The following is a 12,870-nucleotide window of genomic DNA, read 5'->3' as shown; positions in this document are numbered from 1 at the left end:
CATTTTTCTGTATACACAAATGTGTATACATGTCTGTAATGGTACATATATACCTTATACATACATATATGCAAACATATATCTATACACATGTTTAAAAAAAACCCTAAACCTAACTGGACACATTAATGTGTAACCTGACCTAAATTAACCTACTTTAGCAGAGGGTTAGACTGAATGACCTTTAGAGGTCCCTTCAAACCCCCACTATTCTGTGATACTGGGAAAGAGAGAACTAGTAAAAATCAACATTTCTACCACTGAGAAAAACCATGGCATTCTACATCAGCTAGAAGCTTGTCCAGAAATGTGCTTGTGGATTCAAACTTCTCAATTCAGGAGGAGTTTGAATTAAGGCCAACTGAGACCTCATTAAATCCATATCCTAGTTCAAAGTATTTGTTCACATTGGTGCTTTTACCCCATTTCAAGGTCTGGAGGAGCAGCTCACAGGAGATTCCAAGGTTAAAGATACAGATTGAGTGACTTGGCAGTGCCAGATTCTTTCTGTCAGGTTTGTAGCAGGTGAAGAGGGAGAGCTGGAGTTCACTTATCCTCAGTTTGTGTAAGAAATGATGTTCAGGAATGCTACTCATCTTGTGTCACTGCTGCAGATGATAGCATAGCTGATCTGTATGAGGACATGGCACTAAAATGGCAGTAAAAATCAGATGCAGAGCATAGTGTGTTGAGGAGAGCTGAGTCACATCATTCCTATGTCAGTCTGTCATTAAAAGAGGAAAGAATCTGACTTTCAAATGGATCATTTTCCGGGGGTTTTGAACATTTACCGGTGTAAGACACGGCTTTTGCAATGCCAAGACCTGTTTGATTGTATGTTTTACATAGTTCATGGTCTGATCAAACTTATAGAAACTGGCAGTGCAGTTTCACCTAGGAGTTCCTATGTGAACGTAATCAGGTCCACCTTTCAGGTGGACCTGATTAAGTTTGGCTCATTATCTAAATATTTAAAATGGAAATTAAAGGTGCAATTTTACTTCAACACAGATTGACCTCTTTTAAGTACTCCTAATGCAGTCAATGTCATTATTTTGCATGTAAAGATAAATAGAAACTTTAAATAAGTAACATTAGGATTTATTCACGTTTCTCCTTGTAAAAGGTAATTAGTTTGTGAGATATAGAGAAAAATAAGTTATTTATAATTTCAATGTTAGAAGTAAGAAAATTAGTGTGAGGTTATTTAGCAGGGACTATAAAATCTCATCAGCAGTTTAAGAGAAATACATTTAGACCAGATTAACATATGGTAGGCCCATAAAGTAAGCTATGTCCTCCTGATTATTTTTGTGAGACCTGTAGATAATATTTTATATTATCTATATTTTCTGTATTGCTATATTTTCTCTTGAAATTAATATTTAGTAACCCTAGTTTCTGAGTAAGTTCCTCTGCAAAAAGTTGTTTGCAAACTTAAGATACTGAGTAAGCAAAAAGTTTTTCTATACTAGTTTTTGTCCTACTGTTGTTCCAAAGTTGCCTGAATGAGAATACCATGGTCTAATGTAATGGTCAGCTCATAACCCCTTATGTTGTATACAGCTATGAGTCTTTACACGTTTTTCTCAGTAAATGTCTTAGAGAAGTTTTCTGTCCCAGGGAAAATAGGGTTTATTGTATGCACATAGGCAGTGTTTGAAATCTTGAGATTGCTCTCCTTGGAGCCTGCAGGTATTTCTCTGATGGGAAGATAATAAAGATACTAAGATGTAGCATGAAGAATCTTGTAATCTAACAGTAAAATAATTAACTCTCATAGTTGAGCAGTTAGATATGGGCAAAAGGTCTTTTTGAAGAATACAATGTCACTAATTACTCTTTGGGATTGTGTGTATTGATATTCCAATAGAGTCAAAAGACAGTAATCTGTCAATGAACTGTGCTACTGGCATGCTGCTGGGGTGTAATCTCAGCCCCATGCTAGTCTGTAGTGAAAATCCCTTTTACTTCTAGGAGTGCAGAATTAACACTCTTGGGCAATTACACTCTCTCCTTTGATAGAAGTCTTTTGCTTTAGAGCTAATGGCTGGATAAAATCACAAGGAACAAAAGTAATAAAAAGCACTAGTAGTCCTAGGTAATAACTAGGAGAACAGAGGAATAAAGTTGTTATTAAAATGAAGTTTGAGTGAACATTCACAACTGAGGCTTGAAAGGTAGCCCTTTGCCTTTACTCACTGGCTTTTCACAGTAATCTAAACCAATGTTTTGAACACATGCTTTTAATACTGGTTTAACACCAGCACTTTCACTAATGTTCCTGTTCTTTAAATTCCCCTGTAAAATGTGCAGTGATAGTGTTATCTAAGACATCTGTGATCCAGCAGGAATCACTCTGTTGCTGCCTGAACTTGTTGTGACCTCTCTGAGTGCAGTATTGCATAAGGCAGGTAACTTCAATTGCCTAATGAAATACTAAAAGATTTTATTTTCATTTTTACCTATATCTTGCTCTAGAGGCTTGTTTTCTAAGATAAAGCAGTCTCTGGTTTTGCAGAGCACTAAGAGAAGGGCTACAAGTTCATATGGTAGCATTAAAAGCATTTAAAAGGCTTTGTTTTAATCAAAACTACCTTCAGAAGATGCTGATGTATTAGTCCTTACTTAAAACACTCTTGGGAGACTACTCAAAATTAGATAACTGGCTTTTATTTTTTTTGCAATAGACTCTTAACTTATGTCATTGTATAGTGTGAGGCTTACTTGAAATTGGCTGGTTTTTGTGTGATACTCAGGGCAGCAGTGATGTGTTTGAGAAGCTCTTTTAGAGAGATTGTTATAAAGTAAACCCTGATCTCCTCAAAACTCCAAAATTTAAACACTGCTTTTAGTTAATATGTTATAATTTTAAGTCCCTCTTTCTTCTTCTTGTGTGTACCTCTTAGAACTTCTCATTAAAGGTTTCATATAATGGGCATTAACATGAGCAAGAGAAGCTATAGATAAACATGAAAGCACACAGTTAAAACTAATAAAGCTTTTTAAGAATGGGAGGAAAAGTTAACCAACCTCATTACACTAAAGTCTGAGGAGGAACTCTCTGAATTTGGTAGCTGTACTTTCAATGATGTATGGGGCCAATTAAATGTGTAGAGCACAGCAGGCATATCATCTATTTTATTATATTTGCAATATCTTGCTTAAATGTTTTGGAGAACCAATTTTAAGATCCTGAAGTCTATAAATAGAAGTTAAAATTATAGGAGGAGATGTCTCAGAGATGTGATTCAGGTTAAATTTTCTTTTTACCCCCTTCTCTAGATTTGCAGGGTTGGTATTTTTGACCCAAAAGTTTTGCACAAGCCTGGACATGTTCATATGTGACCAGATCTAGGCGAACCTACCTCTGCAGTGGGGTTGGACTAGATGATCTCTAAAGGTCCCTTCCAACTCCTACCATTCTAAAATTCTATATTGCTTGAGAATTGTGTCAAATGAGGGATTTTCACTGTTAGATCAAAGGATTGTATTAGATTGTAGCTCTACACAGACCAACAGCAGCATCATAGTAGAGATTTAAACATGCTGAGAAAAGCAGAGGATGGGCTTGGTCTCCAGAAAAAGGCTCTGAGAAGGAGTGTTAGGTGATATTTTGGGACATGGAAATCTCAGCAAAGAGAGGAAGTAAAACTACACAAAAACAGACTCGTTCCTCAACATGCCTGAATAAAGAATGTTGATTTCTTGACATAGTAACCTATCTACCTTGATAAAAGATAAATTATATATATATAAAAACATGTAGATTCAGCTGGAATATCAGCTAACACACGTGAAATTCTGTGACAAGTGCATCCTATCTCTTTTTCAGGACAGTCTGAATGTTCTGAAACGGTTTGTACTTACACATTTTGGCAGCTTCTCTTTCTTTCTGAGAGAAACAGAAATGCATATGATACTCTTGTTTCTGCCATTAAAAAAAAATGGAAAAAGAAAATCAGAAAGTTGAGAGGGTCAAAAGAATTTTGTCCATCTAGAGAAATCTGTAACTCGGGGAGAATCCACAGGTAGCTAGTTATACAGCTCTGTGTTTCTGGGCAGTCCTGAGAGTATAATCCATTATTACTACCATATAAATTTGAACCTTCCATTTAAAGTCTTTTCTCTGGAATATGTAGGTGTCAGTTTCATTATTCAGTCAATCTTATTTTTGACCAGAAGAAACTAATTCATGGGGTTTTTTTCCTTTGCTGATTTGGTATTTGTAGCCAGTTAAAATTTGCATATAATTGACAGTGAAATGTAAGTCTGTCTGAACCAAAATAATCATTTAGATAAGCTGTGTCCTCAAAACATTTTTCCTCCTGCTATTAAGAAAGCAGTTATTTGAATATTGCCATGTTCCTGCATGACACAACTCCTTCAGCAGCTTGTTCCGAAGACTGTAGACACAATGCAATAAAAGCAGAACAGCTCTTTTGCCATTTTTCATCATTGACAACATAGCTAAACCTTCCATGAAAGCTTTGTCTCAGGAAGAACAGGTGCCTGACAGAGAAATTGCTCCCAACTGGAATGAATGGAATTGCATTCTCAGATCTGTGGACTTTTATTAGGACAAAAACTCAATTTACAGATGTTTGTGAAGGGATCCTTTGTAGTCCTTCCACTGTTCACTGGTCATAAAGAAGCTTGCAGTGTATGAGTAAAAGCAATGCTTATGATTGACAACTACCCATAAGCTTTCCTTTTAATTTGGGATGCTCAATGGTGAGGTGCAGTTAGTGTATGTACTGTTGCTTAAGAGCTGTTGTTTCAAAATGAAAGTCTTACATCACCATAAAGTGGAAGAATTTCTTTTGTGCCTATAGCATCCCATGTACATTTTATGAGCCAAGGGACATAAACAGGAGAAAAGTCATATTCTGTTCTTTGAATGTGGAAGTTTTCCCTGTCTTTAAAGAATACAAACATGTGTTATGTCTGAGAGTTGAATCAGATGAAAATGAGAAGCTATAGGCTTTACACAGCAAGCATACAGTGGGTACCAGAGGCACATCAACTACCAACGTTTATAGAAGATTCAACATCATTTCAAGGGTTAGAAATTTACCTTTTCTCAAGATGCAGGATCAAATTGATCCTTGTTTAATTTCATAGGTGACTTAGAGAAGTCACTTTGCTGGTACATTTGTCAAGTCGTTGAGTGTGTAATTGTACTAGCTGTGACAGAGGAAGGGAAAAGATTGTAAAAGCATAAAGTTGGTGGAAGAAGTACCTGTACTGTCTCTCATAAACATGAGGCAAGAGTCTCTTACTGCTAAGTAGGCATTCTCAGCATCTTTCAAGAGCAGACCTCTTTAGCGTCGTCAGGGTTTATAGGTCTTGCCCCATTGAATTATACAAATAGCTACAAGTTACAGCCCTGTAAAATGCTGAATGCCATTCTCAAGTTACTGAAAGTTCTCAGTTTCCATTGACCTTCAGCTGAACTAAATAAAGACTGATGTTGAAGGGAGTTAAATGCACTCTAAACATTTCCTTCTCTTTAGAAAGTTTTCAGCAATAAGACAAGCTATCTCATCTGTATTTTCTTTACTTATGCTCATTTTTAATTGTATGTGAATGTGTGTACATGGATATTACCCATATGTATAAAATATGGCAGAATGAGCACCAGCAAAACAAAAAAATGGGGAAAAGCTGACAAAGCAGCTGCTTTCATATAGGAACTGCTTGTTTCAATTCATGTACTCAATTGAGAAAGTTTACAGTAACTAATGTGTAGCTCATTGATTTTCCTCATGAGTTGCTGAGATGTGTTTGCTTTAATGCAGCCAGATTACTGTGTTCAGTAGCATCATTTGGTTATGACTTTGCTTACACAAGTACATACGTATAGATTTGCACCCAGGAAGTATGAAGACAGCTTCCTAAGTGCTGCTGACCTGTGAGCCCGCTGCTGTACACTGGGTCTGTGCTGCTGCTGGATGCAGATTCCAACCTTGAGTATGTGTGTGCACCAGTTGGCATGGTCTGGAATGTTCTGATGGGGACTGATTGTACTGGATAGCAGCTGTAAGAGGTAACAGAGATTAACTTTGACAAGATACACACTTGTCAGGGTTTATAAGATAAAGTTCTCGAGAGGTGACCTCAAGCTATGGTTACCACTGAAAGTTAAAACCAAGCAGACTTCAATTAATGAACCTTGCTGTGCACCTGCTTCTCTGTCACTTTTGTTTCAACACCCAGACAGGCTTGTTTTCTGAACCAAGTAATCCAGAGGTATAGTGGTACAGATGCTGAGGAACTCGCTCTGTATGGCCTAATGTGCTAGGGCAGAAAATTGCTGTGGAACAGCTTGTCACAAAATATTTGTCACTATGGTGTAACCCTCTCATTACAGTCCTTAGAGCTAGTCCCCTCAAATCGAGTAACACTAAGTGGGGAAAGCATTTCTTTACTGAGGACTAGTTTAGGGCTTTTGGTTGACTCCTCAGAGTCTTGAATCATGTACAAAATTACCAACGCCTTTGCTGATGCTATCTGGGCACTAATGTTAGCACTGGTCTAGGGTGTATCTGGGTATGATGGCAGGGGCCTAAGGCAGCTCAGCTGCCCAAAGAGATAATGTAATATCTGTTCATGACCTTGGTGATATGGTCACTTGTCCACATAGTGCTGGATTGATATGACCAACTCCTTTCACACAGCCCAAGCTCTAGTTTCATTCCTAACACCAAGTTATTTTCCTTTCTTTGAAAAGTCATTGCATTTCTCTGTGTATTTCTGTGGCATAGCCACTTGTGTTTTCGTTGTTTATGCCCATTCAAAAGTCACATTGCTTTTGTTATCTCGTACAAACACTGATTTCTTAGATTCACTTGGTATTTCCAACTGCTGATCCTCAAGCCCCCATTAATTAGATTTCTCACTGATGTAATCTTTTATACATGCAGTATACGGGGGTTTTTTTAAACTGTTTTCAGTCTCATATAATTACCATTCTACCCACATTACAAAGGGTACATTTTAGAGTTTGTAATTCTAGAATATGTGTCCATCACCAAGAGCCTGTGAAGCAGCAAAAATACTGAAATACTCTGTTGCTTGGGAAAAAAGTAATCTGCCTCTCACTATAATAGATCACAGTATAATTACAGCTGAGAAGGTGCTGTGATAGAGCTAGATGGATGCCCTCAGCAAGCTTTTCAGTGTCTGCAACTATAAATGCAAAACAGAAGATGCAAAACCAATCTAAATCGAGAGACTAAAAAGAAGTACTTCTAGCTAGTAGCACAAAACCTAGTATTTGCCAAATGTGCTAAACATAAGATCTAGAGGAAGCAATAGTCCTTTTGGTTAGATTAATTGAAGTGGGCTTTATTGTCATATCTGACCTCTGAAGGTGTTTTATTTATTGATATGTATCACTTCTGTTTGGCTGGATATACATTCATAAAGTCCAGGAAGCCTTGCAGAGAGGTAAAGCAACAGAAAACAAACTGGGGAAATTTGTAACTGTATAACAATTAGTAGGTAAAATGAACTCCCAACCTTCTTTACTTGTTCTATTTGGCATATTTCACTGATGAAGTAGCCACAGAAAATAAATGGATTGCAGATGTTTTTCAAGAATTGCTCCAGATAGTGGTATGGAAAGGCTTTTTATCAGCAGAAATTGCTCGAGGAAATGCATAGTAAAATTTTGCTGTATTCATTGATAAGACATTTGAAAGTGAGGAGTAAGATGATTTGATCATCATTTGATATCTGATATTATTCTTTCTCTACTTAAAGCTTCTAAAGAAACTAATACATTCTGTGTATTAAAAAAAAATCTATCCTGCAAGACACCATTTTTGTAGGAAAACCCACAAATATATTTTCAATTGATTTATCTAGGAAATCTTCAGTTTCTAGTGTGTTTTCAGTTAGGAAGAGAAGTTCATGGACACATACTCTTAGAATCTCTGAGATGCAGAAATCAATTTTTCATGGTGATATCAAGTGAATATATGATACTTGCATGTGTGGTGAAGTGACTCTTTATATGCCATTAATTATCAGCTTCTGAAAGTAGATGAGGAATATTTTCTGTGCTTGGATAACTGTCTGGGATGCAATATTGGGTTATGATTTATTTCCTATCGGCCAGGAAAAAGAAATTTCTTAAAGATTAAAAGTTAAATTTCCATGTAAACTATGTGAGGAAATTCTTAACTTCTCCCTTGTCCCTTTGTGTTCTGCAGTGCCCTCCTAAGGTATTACATAAGTACTGCTCAGGAGCTTTTCTTTCCAGCCATAACTTGTTTTAAATGTTTCACTTTGAACATATAGCAAAACAAACAAGTATCACAAGAAAGTGGTGATTCAAAGGTGATTAGCAATTAAGAAAGGTATATTTTCATAGTCAATAATTTTTCTTCTGTGGCTTCATGTTTTACAGCACTAGTAAGCTACTGTCTCTTTTCTTCTATTCAAAATTACATTTCGGGTCCAACCATGCAAAATCAATATATTTCAGTCAATCACATTTAAAGCTTTACTTGACAGCACATGTTCTTCTTATACTGGGTTATCATCTTTCAAATTTGGTAGAGTTGAGGCTTTGGGATGAGAGAAGAAATATTAATGCAGCGTTCAGTTTAAACAAATCAATGTAGCAATCCACACTGAACACTAGCAGAGTAAACAGTTGCCTCTCATTTGACATGCAGCAGTCCCAGTACTTAGCTTGGCCACAGTTTCTGCAATTTGTTTTCATTTATGTTGAACCACTGAAGTCTTTTGCGCTGCCATTAGCACTTTGGAAGCATTAAGGGAGAAAGTAAGATGGATTCAAATCCATATAGGTACAAAATCAAACTAATCTTCTTTTGTAGCTGAAAGTGAAATTCGGAGAAGCTCAGAATTCTTCAAAGTCATTTCTCCAAATTCATTGTAGAAATCATCAAAGCACTGTTTTTCTGCTTTATCTTAGTCTGAAAAGAGGTTACTTTTCCTGACAAGGCAGTGTATTTTATATTCCAAATACAACACAGTGCTTGCTCAAACTGAACTCTCATTTATTCCTCAGAGCTATATGTGGGAGAAAAACACATTGTCTACAGAATGGCTACATAACCTAGCATCTGTGAAAGAATAGACAATAGCTAACAAACTATTATTGAAGTTTACCACATAACTATAATGAAACTTTATGTCTTTAAAATAAAGAGATTTTCTTGGGTTCAGCAGGAAAGCCCACACAATTCTCTGTCCTATTTTGCTTTCTGTGCATGTTGTCAAGCTTGGTAAATTTTTTAGCAGCTGTCAAAGTAAATTTATTACAGAAGAGGTCTAAGTTCTTGTGTAATCCAGAAGGGAAAAGCCCTGCTGACTTGGTTTTACTTCATCTTTTGTCTTTACAACACTTTAAAAGCATTGTGTAGTTAAGATTCAGGAACAGCATTAGTTGGACAAAATTTTCCATCTGCTAAAGAGGAGAGTGTTTGCATGTGGTGTTGTGTGTAAAATATATATGTGTATTTATATTTTTAAAATCATTTCCTAATAGCTCAGGTTTTAACAGGTCTGGTTTAAGCATGTAAGCTGTTGAGAATGTGTTAAACCAATGAAATGGAGTTTGAACGCTGAAGTGAGCACCCTGTGAACTGAGCTAGTCTGAAGCAATGAATTTTTACTCTTTTTTATCTGAGAGAAATCGAACTTGGAAAAGGGACAAATGCTGCCAGGTCAAGGAATGAAGGATCTAAGGTTGTGTGTTATGTGAAGGCTGCATCCCAACAGCTGTGCAGCAAAATGTTACATTAATTGTCAGCAAGAATCATACATGACATCACAAAAAGAGTAATATCAAGGGAAAAAAAAATACTGTGTCTTACAGTGTATTTAAGTTCATTTAATACCCTAAATATACTGGAACTTTTGGGCACCAAGAGTTGAGCCTAACTTGATTCATTAATCTGTTCACTCTGAGGTAGTCAGCACTGTGGATTACCTTTCATTCTTCCTTCTGCTCCAGAAAAGCTGTACTACCTTGTTCTGACATGCAACCATCTGGTCCAAGTCTGTTAAGTCAATTCTTTACTGCTCTGCAAGTCTGGGTCACTGGCAAAGTACTTTTGTGTTGTCACTCTTGAGAAATTAAAGTTAAGCAAGTACCTCTGCACTTCTGAGGGAACGGTCAGAACTATGAATTATAACAAGTAACAGCAAGAGGCAGAAAGAAATGAGAGATATATTTTTTCAATTGATTGCCATGGAAAAGTGCATAACTATGCTTCTAACAACCTTCATTCAGATGGGTATGTCTATATCCATGCCTATTGATTTTCCCTCAAAACAATAAAGACTAGAGTTTATTTAAAACACATGTATTTTGAAAAAACAGAATAAAACAAGTAAATTACCCACCCACTCCCAAACCAAACCACCACACTTAGAAACAAGGTGTAACTTCAACTCACATGAAGGATGTTTCTTCGAGGCTTGTAGGTCCATCTCCCCAAATGCTGATGAGCTTCTGAGCAGAATTATGAATGGATGTGTGTAGCTCACAATCTCTGTTTCAGTGGAGAGTCCTAGGTACTGCAAATTTGCTGGCCTTAACTGAAATCTTATCATTGTGTGATTTCTCTTTGAACATCTGGATTCTTTTTCTTAGTGTTATTTACATTTGTTTGATCAATTCCAGTCATTCATAACTCAACACATGAGAGCTTCCCTCCTTCTCCCCAAATCTGTATCTGTCTGTGATCATCATGCCTGGATGTCTTGAGGTTTGCCAATTTAGTTTTACAACAGGTTTAATTTAAATGAAAGAAGGTCAATACATTCAATCTCTCTTAAACTGATTTTTCTTTTCTCTCAGCAGGAGGTATAAATGAATGGGGGGAGAGGAGATTAATTCATCATGAAAGGTTGCATAATTTTCTACCCAGGTCTGCTAATGAGGCTATCGTTGTTATCATTTTTATTCAATTTACTGCATCAGTTCTTTATGAAGAGAGGATTAATATGGCTTCAGGTTAGGTTTCAGTAGTTATTGTGATTACATTTTGGGGAAAAATTGTTATTTGCATAATATCTGTGTTTCTTTATTCTTCGCCCGTGGTTTTCAAATTTGCCTTGTTTTGCATAACTAATATTGCTGGTGTGAAACATTGACCTATATTTGCTGAAAATATTACCTTGGTATACACTTCAGAATATTTTCTGTTTGCTAAGTATTTAATTTTGTTGGGGATATAAGAACAGAAAACTGCCCTTCTTTGCACAGTCTCTGAATGAAATCTAGAGTCCTTAAGAAGAATATTGCAATATAGTTCTCAAATGCTCTCAATAGACTTATTATGTGAATATTTTATTTTTTTAGATTATTATGCAGTGTGGGTGGAATTTCAAAGACTTTCAGCAATGACCCAACCCTGCTTGAGCTGAAATCAGTGGAAAACAGCAATTGATTTCAGCAGGAGTAGAGTAGGGACAACAGTAGGTAATTGTAAAAATTGTATCCAGGTGGGAGCTAGACCCAGGTTAAATGTTGGAAAGGGCCTAAGTGACTTAGGACCACAAGTCCCATTGATTTTCATTAAGGATGAATTTCTTACCTGTGATTCTGTGTGCCTCTAGCACAAAGTGTGAAACTGCACTTATTTCTTGGGAAAATTCTTTCAGATTTCTCTATGAAGCTCTTCTGAGGACAACTAGATTCTGTTCAGGTTCAATGTGTGACCCATCCATAATTTTAGGTCATGGTTGCATACATCTCAGTGATTTAGACATCCATGCTGATTCTTATCCACACTGAGTTCAACAGCACTTATCACACAAGTAAGTGCTGTCCAATATGAGTAAGGGTGTCAGGATAATTAGTATTTCTACTACTCACAATGCAGCAATTTGGAAGCAGAAGGCAAAGTGACATATGAAAGGTGATAAAAATAAATTTGTACATCAACTTGAAACTATAACCTCAAATCTTCTAATCTTCCAGGCTCAAACCTGCAATTTCTTCTCATTCAAAATTCCCAGCAAAGTTACTGGGCTTATTGTACCTTCTGACTAACCTCACTGACTTTTCTATTATAGATTCTCATATCCAAACAGAAATCTGAGCTACTAATTCTGATTGGCATGAAGACCCTGTACATAATCTGAGTGGTTTAAGAGTGGAAGAATAAAGATCTGTATTATTCACATCTCTTTAAAAAGGAAGGAGAATGGGAAGGACCAGATGTGAATAAGAATCAATACCATTCATATCCTAGTATAGTACTTTTGAAGACTTTGCTCACATTGCTTGTAGTGTAAATTATCTTCTATTCCAGTTTTGTAGCATCTGAATTAAAGTTCCTGTAATTTTTATTGGCGACCATGTTACCTCCAGGATCACTAAACTATATTTGTAAAATCAATGATCCTAAGTTTCTTTAAATACTGATTGGGATTCTGTTCTGACTTCAGTCATTCCCTTACCTCTATTAGGTTCCACTTTGGCATCATGGGCAAGTTTCATTCCTTTACTTCACGATCTCTCAGTTACTAACATGTGAAGGAAGCATGTGTTGAGGGATCTTCATCACTCCTGTGGAATTGATCTGTCAGCTGTTTGAATCTCAAATTATTTCTATGTCAGTTATCTTCTTTGTAAGAGAATTTGAAGTGGAAGTTATCTGGATTTTTTCCTTTTAAAAGGCTGTTCATCCTTAATTTAAGATGTGTAATTGTGTAATTCTTTTTGCCTCAGGCTATGTGGACATTAGCTAAATTGCATAATATTCTTGTAAAGTAAATATTATCTTCACTTCATATATAACAAAAGCTGAAGAGAAGCAGGTAAGATTTTCTAAGACAACGCTAGAAATCTGTGGACATTTAGGATTTGAACTCTTCTGC

This window comes from Colius striatus, chromosome 18, assembly GCF_028858725.1.
Source record: "Colius striatus isolate bColStr4 chromosome 18, bColStr4.1.hap1, whole genome shotgun sequence".
Taxonomy (NCBI): domain Eukaryota; kingdom Metazoa; phylum Chordata; class Aves; order Coliiformes; family Coliidae; genus Colius; species Colius striatus.
This window is presented reverse-complemented; position numbering follows the sequence as displayed.